Source organism: Mauremys mutica, chromosome 10 (genome assembly GCF_020497125.1).
Source record: "Mauremys mutica isolate MM-2020 ecotype Southern chromosome 10, ASM2049712v1, whole genome shotgun sequence".
In the NCBI taxonomy this organism is placed as follows: Eukaryota; Metazoa; Chordata; order Testudines; family Geoemydidae; genus Mauremys; species Mauremys mutica.
Window position 1 is genome coordinate 76,547,693 of NC_059081.1, and position 13,928 is coordinate 76,561,620.

Consider the following 13,928-nt stretch of genomic DNA (forward strand, 5'->3'; position numbering starts at 1 on the left):
TAGCGAGGTGGAGCCGGAGCTCTGTAAGCACAACTCGGCAGGATTTCCCTGTCTCACGGGACTGCCTCCTCCTCTCTGGCCAGCCCTTCGGAGAATGTGTTGAGGGAAATAAAGGTGAAGCTCTGAGCTGAGGCCAGGCATTGTTAGTAAAATTGCAGTGTCTTGAGGCTCCATCTTCTTCAGGGTCGATGGGTCATCACAGGCTTCTGCAAGGCACCAAGACACTGAACTGAAAACCTCAGGGCTACAGGATTGAACACATGAATCTCATTCGCTCTGGGACTTGCGCTGTTTGCTTTCCATTTCCCTTCTCCCAAGCTGCGTGCCTCTCCTCCTGCAATCTCCACTCGCCGTGGGCTGCCCTCGCTGCCCTTCCAGAGCAGGAGATGAAGCCACCAGCATGGCTCCCGGGGGAGACGTACCCCTGGAAGATCCAACTGCCTCCTTTCATCATGCCCATGTCATGGTCTCGTGCGTGCTGCTGACCTAGTCACATGCCTTGAGATCGGCTCTGCACTCAACAGCTCCATTTCTTGCCTAGCAGGCTCCAGTGACTGCACACTGGCCAAGGGCGGGCAGGCTGAAGCACACCACAGAGGAGTGGTTGCTGCTCTCTGGGCACCATTGGTGTCTCATAGGTTTCAGCAGTGGAGCCCCATGGAGGCACCATGCAGGGGGGAGCTGGAGCCGGTTCCCACAGGTTCCCAAGAACCGGTTGCTAAAATTAGACCTCTTTGGAGAGCCGGTTGTTAAAGGGCCGGGGTGGGCAAAGAACTGTTGCTCCCAGGAGTCCCAGCTGGGGAGGCTGAGGCTCCCCCGGCCCTTCCCCCGCTTCCCCCCAGCTGCAGCATGGCCAGCCGCCGGCACCAGCTGGGCAGCTGAGCTCGGGAGTCGTCCTGCTGCCACTTTTTGAGCGGCCCGGCCAGGTGTGTGTGGGGGGTCCTGCTGCAAGCTCCAGGGCTGGCCAGGGGGGAGGGGGCAAGTGGGTCCATTGGCCCAGGCCCTGCAGGGCCCCTGGCCCCACGAGGATGTCTCCCCTGGGCCCTCCCCTGCTTCCCCCACCCCGCAGAGCTGCAGCACGGCCAGTAGCTGGGCAGCTCAGCTGAGCTCTGGGCTGCTGGCAAGGTAAGGGGGCTGCAAGCTCCAGGGCTCTGTGTGTGTGTGGGGGGGTAAGTGGACAATTTGCCCCAGGCCTCTGGCCCCATGAGGATGTCTCCTTCCAGCCCCCCCAGACCCTCCGCCCCCCCGCAGAGCTGCAGCACGGCCAGTAGCTGGGCAGCTCAGCGGAGCTCTGGGCTGCCGGCAAGGTAAGGGGTCTGCAAGCTCCAGGGCTGTGTGTGTAGGGGGGGGTAAGTGGACAATTTGCCCCAGGCCTCTGGCCCCATGAGGATGTCTCCTTCCAGCCCCCCCAGACCCTCCGCCCCCCCGCAGAGCTGCAGCATGGCCAGCAGCTGGGCAGCTCAGCTGAGATCCTGAGTCGTCCTGCTGCTTTGAGCTGCCAGCAAGGTAAGGGGGGAAGGGGCTGCAAGCTCTAGGGTTGCCGGGGGGCAAGTGGGGCAATTTGCCCCAGGCCCTGCAGGGGCCCCTGGCCCCACGGGTATGTCTCCCCCTGCCCTGGCCCCTCCCCCGTTCCCCCCTCTTAAATCAGAACTTTTTATAGAGAACCGGTTGTTAAGATTTTGGCAGGTCATCACTGGCACCATGTGTATCTTGACCAACATTAGAGGGGTGAAATACAGTTTGCTAAGACTTCTGTGCTAATTTAGTGATGTAGCGAAATGCCCAGACCCTATATGGCCAATCAGCAAGAACTCTGAGCTACCCTCCGCTCCTAAAGTGCAGGACAGGACCCCCAGCTGCAGGAATGACCTCTTTGCACACCCCTCCCCCCACACTCAGTTGGTGCACTGAGCTGAGCCAGACCAGAGACTGAATATAGCCTTGAAAATGTGGCCCATCTTCATAACACCAAGCACTAGAAACTGACTTCAAGAGAAGCTATTTGCTAGGGTTGAAAGTTCAGCCACTGATGGTTCCCCACCCCCAGGCCTCCCACCATAGCCAGCCTCACCTGGCCTTTGAGACTCCTGAGAACCACAGGGATAGGGCCAGTGAGGTTTCTTGGTAAGGAAAAAGTCTGACTGATTCATGGCTGTGCATCCGGACTGCCCCTTGTGAGCCTAGCGCTGGAAGCTTTGGGACCACCTGTATCAAGTTGGTTCCAAGAGCCCAAGCCAGTGTATTGACGGAAGAGCTCTCTCAGGAGGTCAGGTATTGGGGGGGGAAACAGGTTGGAGCGCAGTGACCAGTATTTAGGATCGGGAGTCTGGAGTTCACAGTGCTGCTACGAGAGGCCACCTGACATTGTGACTGTGGCCACAGCAGATCAGGCTGTTGATGAGTCTATGGATTAGACTTGGTCTACACCTAAGTTAGATCAGCACGTTGCCCTGTGGTTGGCCACACTCCTGTGTGACATTGCCATGGCAACCTAACCCGCACGGTGGCTGCAGCTGTGTTGACACAAGTAGGCTTCCATCGCTGAAGTGCCTGTCTGTCGGGGAAGTGGTGGCCTACACTAAAGGAAACCCCATTTCTGTTGGTGTTGGCTGTGTCTATACCACGGCGTTATATTGGCCAATACAGTGACAGAGCTATGTCGGTACAGCCCCCCTGTACTGTACATGTACCCGTAGGGTTAGACTCCCATTAGGATTCTTTTAAGCATGTTGAGCTTGAATGATTGGAACAGGGGTGCAGGGAGGATCATAGAATATCAGGGTTGGCAGGGATCTCAGGAGCTCAGCTAGTCCAACCCCCTGCTCAAAGCAGGGCCAATTCCCAACTAAATCATACAGCATCATAGAATAGCAGATAGAATCATAGAATATCAGGGTTAAACTGGAGCCACGTCTCCTGCTACGCTGAGTGGGAAATCGAGGCCTGGGGCCTAACTCTTTAGAGTGTGCAGCAAAGAATCCTGTGGCACCTTATAGACTAACAGACGTTTTGCAGCATGAGCTTTCGTGGGTGAATACCCACTTCTTCGGATGCAAGCAGTGGAAATTTCCAGGGGCAGGTGTATATATAAGCAAGCAAGAAGCAAGCTAGAGATAACGAGGTTAGATCAATCAGGGAGGATGAGGCCCTGAGGATGTTTCATGATGTTGAAATCATGAAACAGCTTCCACCCCTCCATCAACCTCAGCCTGGACCTATCTACATGGGAGGTCCACTTCCTAGACACCACGGTGCAAATAAGTGGTGGTCACATTAACACCACCCTATACCGAAAACCTACCGACCGCTATGCCTACCTTCATGCCTCCAGCTTCCATCCTGGGCACACCAGAAGATCCATTGTCTACAGCCAAGCACTGAGGTACAACCGTATCTGCTCTAACCCCGCAGACAGAGACCAACACCTAGAAAATCTCCACCAAGCATTCTCAAGACTACAGTACCCACACGAGGAAATAAGGAAACAGATCAACAGAGCCAGATGTGTACCCAGAAGCCTCCTACTGTAAGACAAACCCAAGAAAGAAACCAACAGGACTCCACTGGCCATCACATACAGTCCCCAGCTCAAACCCCTCCAACGCATCATCAGGGATCTACAACCCATCCTGGACAATGATCCCACACTTTCACAGGCCTTGGGTGGCAGGCCAGTCCTCGCCCACAGACAACCTGCCAACCTGAAGCATATTCTCACCAGCAACTGCACACCGCACCATAGTAACTCTAGCTCAGGAACCAACCCATGCAACAAACCTCGATGCCAACTCTGCCCACATATCTACACCAGCAACACCATCACAGGACCTAACCAGATCAGCCACACCATCATCGGTTCATTCACCTGCACGTCCACCAATGTAATATATGCCATCATATGCCAGCAATGCCCCTCTGCTATGTACATCGGCCAAACTGGACAGTCTCTAAGGAAAAGGATAAATGGACACAAATCAGACATTAGGAATGGCAATATACAAAAACCTGTAGGAGAACACTTCAACCTCCCTTGCCACACAATAGCAGATCTTAAGGTGGCCATCCTACAGCAAAAAAACTTTAGGACCAGACTTCAAAGAGAAACTGCTGAGCTCCAGTTCATCTGCAAATTTAACACCTTCAGCTCAGGACTAAACAAAGACTGTGAATGGCTTGCCAATTACAGAACCAGTTTCTCCTCCCTTGGTTTTCACACCTCAGCTGCTGGAACAGGGCCTCATCCTCCCTGATTGATCTAACCTCGTTATCTCTAGCTTGCTTCTTGCTTGCTTATATATACACCTGCCCCTGGAAATTTCCACTGCTTGCATCCGAAGAAGTGGGTATTCACCCACGAAAGCTCATGCTGCAAAACGTCTGTTAGTCTATAAGGTGCCACAGGATTCTTTGCTGCTTCTACAGAACCAGACTAACACGGCTACCCCTCTGATCTTTAGAGTGTACGCAGCTAATCATCCGAGGGCCCTGGAGCGCACTGTCAATGCCTTTTGAACAGGGTTCTCTCTTCTTTGCAGAATATGGCCCCAAGAAGAACGCAGCAGGTGGCGGCGGGGCCATCCACGGAGCAAGCCTACATCTCCAAGGTGACAGGTTTCAGAGTAGCAGCTGTGTTAGTCTGTAACCGCAAAAAGAACAGGAATACTTGTGGCACCTTAAAGACTAACAAATTTATTTTAGCATGAGCTTTCGTGAACTACAGTTCACTTCTTCGGATGCATAGAATGGAACACACAGACAGGGGATATTTATACATACAGAGAACATGAAAAGGTGGAAGTATGCATAACAACAGGAAAAGTCTAATCAATTGAGATGAGCTATCATCAGCAGGAGGAAAAAAAACTTTTTGAAGTGATAATTAAGATGGCCCATAGAAGGTGTGAGGAGAACTTAACATAGGGAAATAGATTCAGTTAATGTAATGACCCAACCATTCCCAGTCTCTGTTTAGGCCAGTGTTAATTGTATCTAATTTGCATATTAATTCGAGTTCAGCAGTTTCTCTTTGGAGTCTGTTTTTGAAGTTTTTTTGTTGCAAAATTGCCACCTTCAAGTCTGTCACTGAGTGGTTAGAGAGGTTGAAGTGTTCTCCCACTGGTTTTTGAATGTTATGATTCCTGATGTCAGATTTGTGTCCATTTATTCTTTTGCGTAGAGACTGTCCGGTTTGGCCAATGTACATGGCAGAGGGGCATTGCTGGCACATGATGGCATATATCACGTTGATAGATGTGCAGGTGTACGAGCCCCTGATGGCGTGTCTGATGTGATTAGGTCCTATGATGGTGTCACTTGAATAGATATGTGGACAGAGCTGGCATCGGACTTTGTTGCAAGGATAGGTTCCTGGGTTAGTGTTTATGTTGTATGGTGTGCGGTTGCTGGTGAGTATTTGCTTCAGGCTGGGAGGCTATCTATAAGCGAGGACTGGCCTGTCTCCCAAGATCTGTGAGAGTGAGGGATCATCTTTAAGGATAGGTTGTAGATCTTTGATGATGCGCTGGAGAGGTTTTAGCTGGGGGCTGTAGGTGATGGCTAGTGGCGTTCTGTTATTTTCTTTTTTAGGCCTGTCCTGTAGTAGGTGGCTTCTGGATACTCTTCTGGCTCTGTCAATTTGTTTTTTCACTTCAGCAGGTGGGTATTGTAGTTTTAAGAATGCTTGATAGAGATCTTGTAGGTGTTTATCTCTGTCTGAGGGATTGGAGCAAATACGGTTGTATCTTAGAGCTTGGCTGTAGACAATGGATCGTGTGGTGTGTCCGGGATGGAAGCTGGAGGCATGTAAGTAAGTATAGCGGTCAGTGGGTTTCCAGTATAGGGTGGTATTTATGTGACCATCGCTTATCAGCACAGTAGTGTCTAGGAAATGGACCGCTTGTGTGGATTGGTCTAGGCTGAGGTTGATGGTGGGATGGAAATTGTTAAAATCACGGTGGAATTCCTCGAGGGCTTCTTTTCCATGAGTCCAGATGATGAAGATGTCATCAATGTAGCGCAAGTAGAGTAGGGGCGTTAGGGAACGAGAGCTAAGGAAGCGTTGTTCTAAGTCAGCCATAAAGATGTTGGCATACTGAGGGGCCATGCGGGTACCCATAGCAGTGCCACTGACTTGAAGATATATATTGTCCCCAAATGTGAAATAGTTGTGGGTAAGGACAAAGTCACAAAGTTCAGCCACCAGGTTTGCCGTGATATTATCGGGGATACTGTTCCTGATGGCTTGTAGTCCATCTTTGTGTGGAATGTTGGTGTAGAGGGCTTCCACATCCATAGTGGCCAGAACGGTGTTTTCTGGAAGATCACCGATGGATTGTAGTTTCCTCAGGAAGTCAGTGGTGTCTCGAAGATAGCTGGGAGTGCTGGTAGCATAGGGCCTGAGGAGAGAGTCCACATAGCCAGACAATCCTGCTGTTAAGGTGCCAATGCTTGAGATGATGGGGCGTCCAGGATTTCCAGGTTTATGGATCTTGGGTAACAAATAGAATACACCTGGTCGGGGTTCTAGGCATGTGTCTGTACAGATCTGTTCCTGTGCTTTCTCAGGGAGTTTTTTGAGCAGATGGTGTAGTTTCTTTTGGTAATCATCAGTGGGATCAGAGGGTAATGGCTTGTAGAATGTGGAGTTAGAGAGCTGCCTAGCAGCCTCTTGTTCATAGAATCACCTCCAAGGTGGTTCTGCTGGGGAGCGCGGCCGTGGGAAAGTCAAGCACAGCCTTCCGCCGTGTGAAAAATGACATCAGGGAATCCGTGCCCACTGTGGGATGTGAGTGAGTGGCAGCAATGAACCAATCCTTTGGTGCAACACAAAGGGCCTGATCTGCGTCTCCCTTGTAGCAGGAGTGTCTCTGCTGAAGTCAGCGGAGCGACGCTAGCGTGAAGTTTGGTTTTGCTTACCTCTCAGGCCCAGCAGAGAAGCAGCAGGACGTCACTCAGCAGGCAGGGTTAGGGGCTCCAGCTGGCAGCTCTGGCGGCTAACGGAACGTGACCCAACAGACCCCCAACGTTACAGCCCGTGAGCGCGGGGTTAGTTTGGTTTCTCAGCTCAGGCACAGGACTGACAACGGCGAGATCCGGAAAAGTCTGGTTAAGGTGGCGCAAGCTGTGCAGGCTGATGTGCCCATTTTAAAAGCTGGGCCTTGTCTGATGCTGCTTTTCAGAGCTGGATCTTTAGGCACCAACCTAAGAAGCACGTCTGAAAAAAGTTAGGCCTCAGCAACATCTCCTACTCCACCTACACCAGTGGCAAAGTGCCTTTGGAGTTCACTGGCAGGGAGGGTCAGGCCACAGGCAGGACACATTTCTCTGATGGGTAGATTGGAGACAGGAAATCATGAACAGGGGACCAGCAACACAGCTGTGTTCATTGTGGAGTCAGAGTGACAGCTAGCGGGTCATTGCAGGTAGTGCAGCATTTAAATAGGTCACCTCAGCGGAGAGTTTTGGTCTACACCTGCAGTTCTGAGTAACCCAAGAGAGTGTTCACCATTTACTATTAAATGTTATAGATTTTCCCCTCTGCGTTCTCTCCGTGCTCTCCCCCTAGTCCTGGCTCTCCCAGCTGCCCCCACAGAAATACTACCAATCACACTGCATTATCTCTGGATGGGTGCCAGTCCCAGTCCCGGCGCTCACTGCGAAATTGCACCATGTTCTTACTCTCGCTGCAGAAACTGACACAGGCGCATCCTGGAATCCTAGGAACTGCGCTTCAGAGTCCGATCTAGTGGGTTTGGGTTGGAACCACCCCTTGTATAATTCCTGGGTGTCAGAAAAACAGACGTAACACTCTGTTCTGCCCTGTTTGTGACAGAGGACGTATGACAACGGAGCCTCCAACGGATGACATTTAAAAGGCTATCTTCCCAGACTCCCAGCAGCTCTGCCCATGATATCGCTCCAGTCACTCTAGTCAAAGCAGCCCATCTAGCCTCTCCAATGTGATCAGCAAACCTGCCTTTGACATTTTCCTGGTGTTTCAACAGAAACCCACTCACACTAGAACTAGGTGAAATTTCAGCTGAACATTTTTTTCTGAAACAGCTGCAGAGCCAGGGACACCACCACATTTTAGGAGTTCTTGGTAACAGTGTTCATGTAGCCAGGTTGGTCCCAGAATATTGAAGAGACAAGGGAGGTGTTTTATTGGACCAATTTCTGTTGGTCGAGAGGACTAGGGTGACCAGATGTCCCCATTTTATGGGGACAGTCCCAATATTTGGGGCTTTATCTTATCTAGGTGCCTGTTACCCTCCACCCCCATTCCGATTTTTCACACTTGCTGTCTGGTCACCCTAGAGGGGACAAGCTTTGGAGCTTTACAGAGCGCTTCAGGGTCTGGGTAGGAAGCGGAGTATTTAGCTGTAACACTCCGGTTCCTTCCTCAGACCTGAAGAAGAGCTCTGTGTAGCATGAAAGTGTGTCCCTTCCCAACAGAGGTTGGTCCGCGATAAGATCTTATCTCACCCACCTTGTAAATTCATGGTAGTTTCACTAAATCGTTAAAAAAAAACCTGGAAAAAAATCACGTTTCATTTTTTTTGTTTGAAATGACTTTCAAAAATTCCTTTAGTCTTATTTAAAAAAAAATTATTTAGAATGGTCAAAGTTAAAATAAATGTTTCATTTGACCCAGAATAAAATTTCTCTCGATGTAGAGTCAAAATCTTTGAAACATTTCATGTGGTGTTGGACTTGCAATCAATTTGGTTTTGACTTTTCAAATTGCCAACAACAAAACCAAACCACCATTATTCACCCAGTTCTGCTACGCGCTCCCATCATCAGAAGCAAAAACATTCATCTCAGTAGGCAACATTGGTGGAAAACATGGCCTTAGTTTTTATTGGAGATGTCAACACAGGGTCAGTTAAGTCTCTTTAGGAAGTTTTGCAAGCTTACAGACCCTGGTATGAGCTAGGGAGGCCATTGATGTTCATGGGACTGATCCCCATCTGTTAGATGTTGATTTCAACGGAGGCAAGGCCAATTTACATAAGCAAGGATCTGGCTCGGTGTCTTTACGTCAGAAATAGGCAGAAAGACCCTTTTCTTCCTGTTTTAAAGAAGGGCCCTTACCTTTGTCAGGAGAGTGGGGATGGAGGGCCCAAGGGGTCTCCCACGCTGCCACACAAACCAGGCAGTCACAGTGCATACCAAGGAGTGTGGTGTCATTCGCCTACGTTACTTGGCACTCAGAGAAAGCTTCTGTCCCTCCCAGGGCTCTCTGGAGAGCTTTGGCTCTGTACTGCCCCCTCTACCTCAAGCCCGTGTATTTGTCAGACAATCTGGCCCTTAACAGATGGCTTCTGCCTGTCTACTGTGCACAGCCGCACATTTGAGCTGCTATAGCACTTTCAGACCAAGGATCTTCAAACATTTTGCAGACATTTGCTGGCTTTCACAGCACTCCAGGAAGGTGGATTTTAATTAGACCCATTTTCCATCTGGGCAAGCTGAGACAGAAAGGTCATACAAATCAGTGTCGGGGAGATTGCAGTATTTCTGTTACAGCAGCACCCAACAGGGGCCAGGCACTGTACAGCTGGATTAGAACTCAAGACTCCTAATTCCCGCCCTGCCATCACATTTCCTCCAGCTAGACAGCTGCAAAACCAAAGCTTGCTAATGCCACCAATATTGATGGACTGAGCAAGAACCATTGTTCTCATTCCTCTTCCCCTCCCCATCTCCCAGCTACACCCTGCTGACGTGCATTGGTGTACTACCGGGCTGTTCTTGGGTAAGACCAGTTCACCAGCCTGTTTGTTACATTGCTTTTGGTGGGGGAGGGGATGTTTTAATTCTCTCTCTCTCATCCTCCCTCCCCCTGCAGCCCTTTCCAACCGAATCTCGACACCCATCTTTCACACAGATCACCGAGATGAAGGTTAACATTAATTAAGGTGCATGCTATGGCTTTCTCAAGGAGCTGTCCCATCTCTGTCGCTTCCAGGTTCTTTCTTCACCCAGCTGGTATGTTTAGAGACTGCCACGATCAAGCTTGTGATCTGGGACACTGCAGGACAGGAGAAGTACCATGGTGTTTGCCATCTTTATTACAGGGGGGCGAATGCTGCCCTTCTTGTATAGGACATGGCCAGAAAGGTAAGAGCAGCGATGGCTTGTTCTCCTGCCTCTCTCCTCCAGAAGGGTTTGTCTTTATCTTTCTAAAATATCCCAACTGAATCTTGATCATGCAGCCACGCCGCTGGTAGGCTGCAATAGTTCTAGTGTAGGGTCGCTTCCCAATACGTCTCCAGACATTTCAACCAAGACTGCTTTTTCCTGCGCACATCCCGTAAGGGCTACACATCATGGGCAGGTTTATCCTTCTCTTCTGGTAAAGATGGGTGAAGACATGCAAGGAACTGGTACAGACATTTCACTTACAGTGGACAATAAATGCTCACGTTTTCCCCGTAAAAGCCAAGATTTCTCTGTCTACCCCTGCCTCCCAGCCCAGTCCAGCTCACCAGCCAAGTAGGTAATGAGGGAGCATCACTAAGTGCTCTTTGTTCCCCTACCCTCATGTAACCCCACACCTGGGTGTGGCGTCCTGTCCCATCTAGTGGCACCGACACCACTTAGAGCAGGGGTAGGCAACCTATGGCACGGGTGCCGAAGGTGGCACGCAAGCTGATTTTCAGTGGCACTCACACTGCCCGGGTCCTGGCCACCGGTCCGGGGGGCCCTGCATTTTAATTTAATTTTAAATGAAGCTTCTTAAACATTTTAAAAACCTTATTTACTTTACAGACAACAATAGTTTACTTTATATATTATAGACTTATAGAAAGAGACCTTCTAAAAACATTAAAAGGTGTGACTGGCACGCAAAACCTTAACTTAGAGTGAATAAATGAAGGCTCGGCACAGCACTTCTGAAAGGTTGCCAAGCCCTGACTTAGAGAGAGATAAAATGAGTTACACTAATGTCTGTTTCTGATGGACTGTTCCAGGGAGACATGTCGCATGATCTCCCACTCCGTTATGCATGTCTTTTCCCTTTTACTGGTAATACGCAACTGTAAACGGGTCGACTCACCCCTGCGGCGCCTCCTACTGGTTGCTCTGCGAATTAGATCAGTCCAGCCCTGGAGCACCCTCTGCAGGCTGGTGATCCACCTGTTCATAGGCCCCCGTGTCCCTCCCTGGACCCGGTGCCCTTCTACATGGGGTGCTGCCGCCTAGCAGCAACCCCTTTCACTCTGGGTCTCCCTTTCTCTCTCAGGGAACCCCCACCCTCTATCCCTACCTTGCCTCCGTTTTTGGCTACTGCCAGTCATTGTCTAGCCCCCCACTCTGGGGCAGACTGCAGTATCAGCCACTCATCACTGGCAAGGAGGGTTTGGACCTGCTGCTTTGTCCTACCCCTGGGCCGCCCTCTGCAACCCCCAGTACCTATTGGCCCTTTGCTAGGCCGCAGCCTGGGGCTTTCCAGGCCAGAGCTCCCCAGCTCCTTAGCCTGTCCCCAGCCCTGCTTCACTCAGGTACCTGGTCTCTATTTCCCAGCAGCTAGGCCCATCTCTCTCTATAGCCAGAGAGAGACTGTCTGGCTTCTGGCTTCCCTGCCTTGTTATAAGGCCCTGTTGCTCTGTTTGGGGCGTGGCCCCCAGCTGCAGCCACTTCCCCAATCAGCCCAGCTTGAGAGTAGCAGCTCTCAAGCCCTGCCAAGCTGCTTTTAAACCCCTTAAAAACCCCAGAGCAGGGAATCCACCCTGCTACAGCAACACACAGGAACCGCAACACCGAGGGCCATATGTCTGTATTACTGCCATGGTAGTTACAGAAGGAGGAGACCATCGGCTGCTGATGAGTAACATCTCACAGTAACAGAGCTTTATTGAAGAGGTAGACCAAGCTTCTAAGAATCCTGCCCCATCACAAGAGAGCCCAATCGCCTCAGCCCATCACCTGCAGGCTGGTCTACGACCCACTGGGGATCCATGGTGGTTGGGTCATGTCTGATGGAGGAGAAGTCATCCTTGGCTTTGGGGAAGCAAGTATATTTAGAGCTGGTTCCATGCTGAGTAGTGCTCCTAGCATCACTATCTGTCAAGCCCATAACCCATTTGTTTCTACCATTTTTACCCCTCACCTGCCAATCTCCTTTGGGCCATGTGACAGCTGCTGAGTATCTGTTGGTTTAATGTCGGTGTGTGTGTGTCTCTCTCACACCTTTCCAGGCAACTTTTGCGAGAGCAAAGCCATGGTTGAGGGAATTAGAGAAGGAATTTCTTCCCAATGAGCTCGTGATTGTTTTAGTCGGCAATAAGATAGATCTTGCTGCTCAGCGGGAATTCATCTTTGAGGTGAGTGCACTGCAGTAAAATCTCAGCATTTGGCAGATTCTCTCTTCCAAAAACACCACGGCAGCGTGTTCCCCAAGTGCTGCACTTCAGGCTTTCACACTGAACAGTTTATAAGTAAATGTTTACGTGAACGCCATTCTCCTAGCAGTGAGCAATATAGCAAGGCCCCACTGGCTGCCAGCGATGTTAGAGGTCATAAATCCCATTTTGCCATCTGTTTCAGCTGCTAACTTTCTTGGATCTTAGAGACTTTTCTGAGCTTTGGTGGGTTTGTTCAGAGGGTTCACAGTGTGCATCGGTAGGTTTCCATGTCAGACAGAATGTTCCCAGATGTTGCTTCAAAACTTGCCATCGACGAGTCGATGCAGAGAAAAAAACATAGCTGCTTTGAATTATATTAAAAAATTCAGCAGCCTCACTAGAAGCTGATGCTGCATCACTGACCACCAAGTTCAATGAATGAGAACTGCATGGGACAAAAGAAGCTCGAGGGTTTAACTCTCGGATCCGTGTCTGCACTCCTCTGTTCTTTCCTCTCACGTTGGCACCATGATCGTAGCCCTGACCTCTCATGTCAGCTATCGCAATTCCTGTATCTTCCAGCTTTTTAAGAAGCACATTTGTCATACCAACTCCTGTAGTATCATCAATGTCAATACATTCTAGAAAATGCTCTCTGACAGTCACCATTGCAAGGACATTTTCACTAGGTTCTTCTCTTGTCACAAAATGCACCATTAAAGTCATTTATTCCATATGGCTGATGTTAGGTGTTCAGCCCAGAAGTCAACTGCTGCAAATGGACCATTTTGAGTACCACTACAAATTCTTTTTCCCCTCTCCTGCCGGTAAAGGCTCACCTTAACTCATCACTCTCATTAGAGTGTGTATGGTAACACCCATTGTTTCAGGTTCTCTGTGTATATATCGCTTCCTCTTGTATTTTCCACTGCATGCATCCGATGAAGTGGGCTGTAGCCCACGAAAGCTTATGCTCAAATCAATTTGTTAGTCTCCAAGGTGCCACAAGTCCTCCTGTTCTTTTTAGTAATATCTTGCTGACTTCAAATCTGCCACAATGTTCTGTTTGATTTTTGTTACCAGTAACTATATGATCTCATTTTGAATGGTTTTTCCAAGGTAGTGGTGTATGTACATTTCTTGAGTGGTGACTCTTCTTAGATGCTCCTGGAGTACAGCATCAAACTCAGCCATCAGCGCCACAGTTTTAAGGAAGTTTCCATTGTTTGGCCCAGACAGCTGATCTGAAGTGCTAGGTTTTGGGTAGGAAGCATTTTCAGAACATTTTGCCAGTACAGAGACTCTGATGCAATATTCTCTTGATGCTGATCATCTAGGGTGGCCTTTAACCTTAGTCCCATCTCAACTTCTTTCCACCTATGCAATGCTCTCTGGTGATTTGCTGCCTTCTCATGGCATGCCAGATTTCTTGCCAGATTTTTCTAGTCCTTTGTTCCTGTAGCACCCAATGTGGCTGGAACATTAGACTGGAAGAGTTTTCAACAAAAACAGTATGCAGCATTCTGGGTTTCTGAGTACATAAGCCGTGGCCTCTCCACTTTGTCACCATTGGGG

General features: G+C 49.7%; 1 pseudogene; it reads left to right on the plus strand.

Moving 5' to 3' along the window:
* The window catches only part of LOC123378765, a 38,109-nt pseudogene that overhangs the window by 16,214 nt on the left and 7,967 nt on the right, over positions 1-13,928 (plus strand).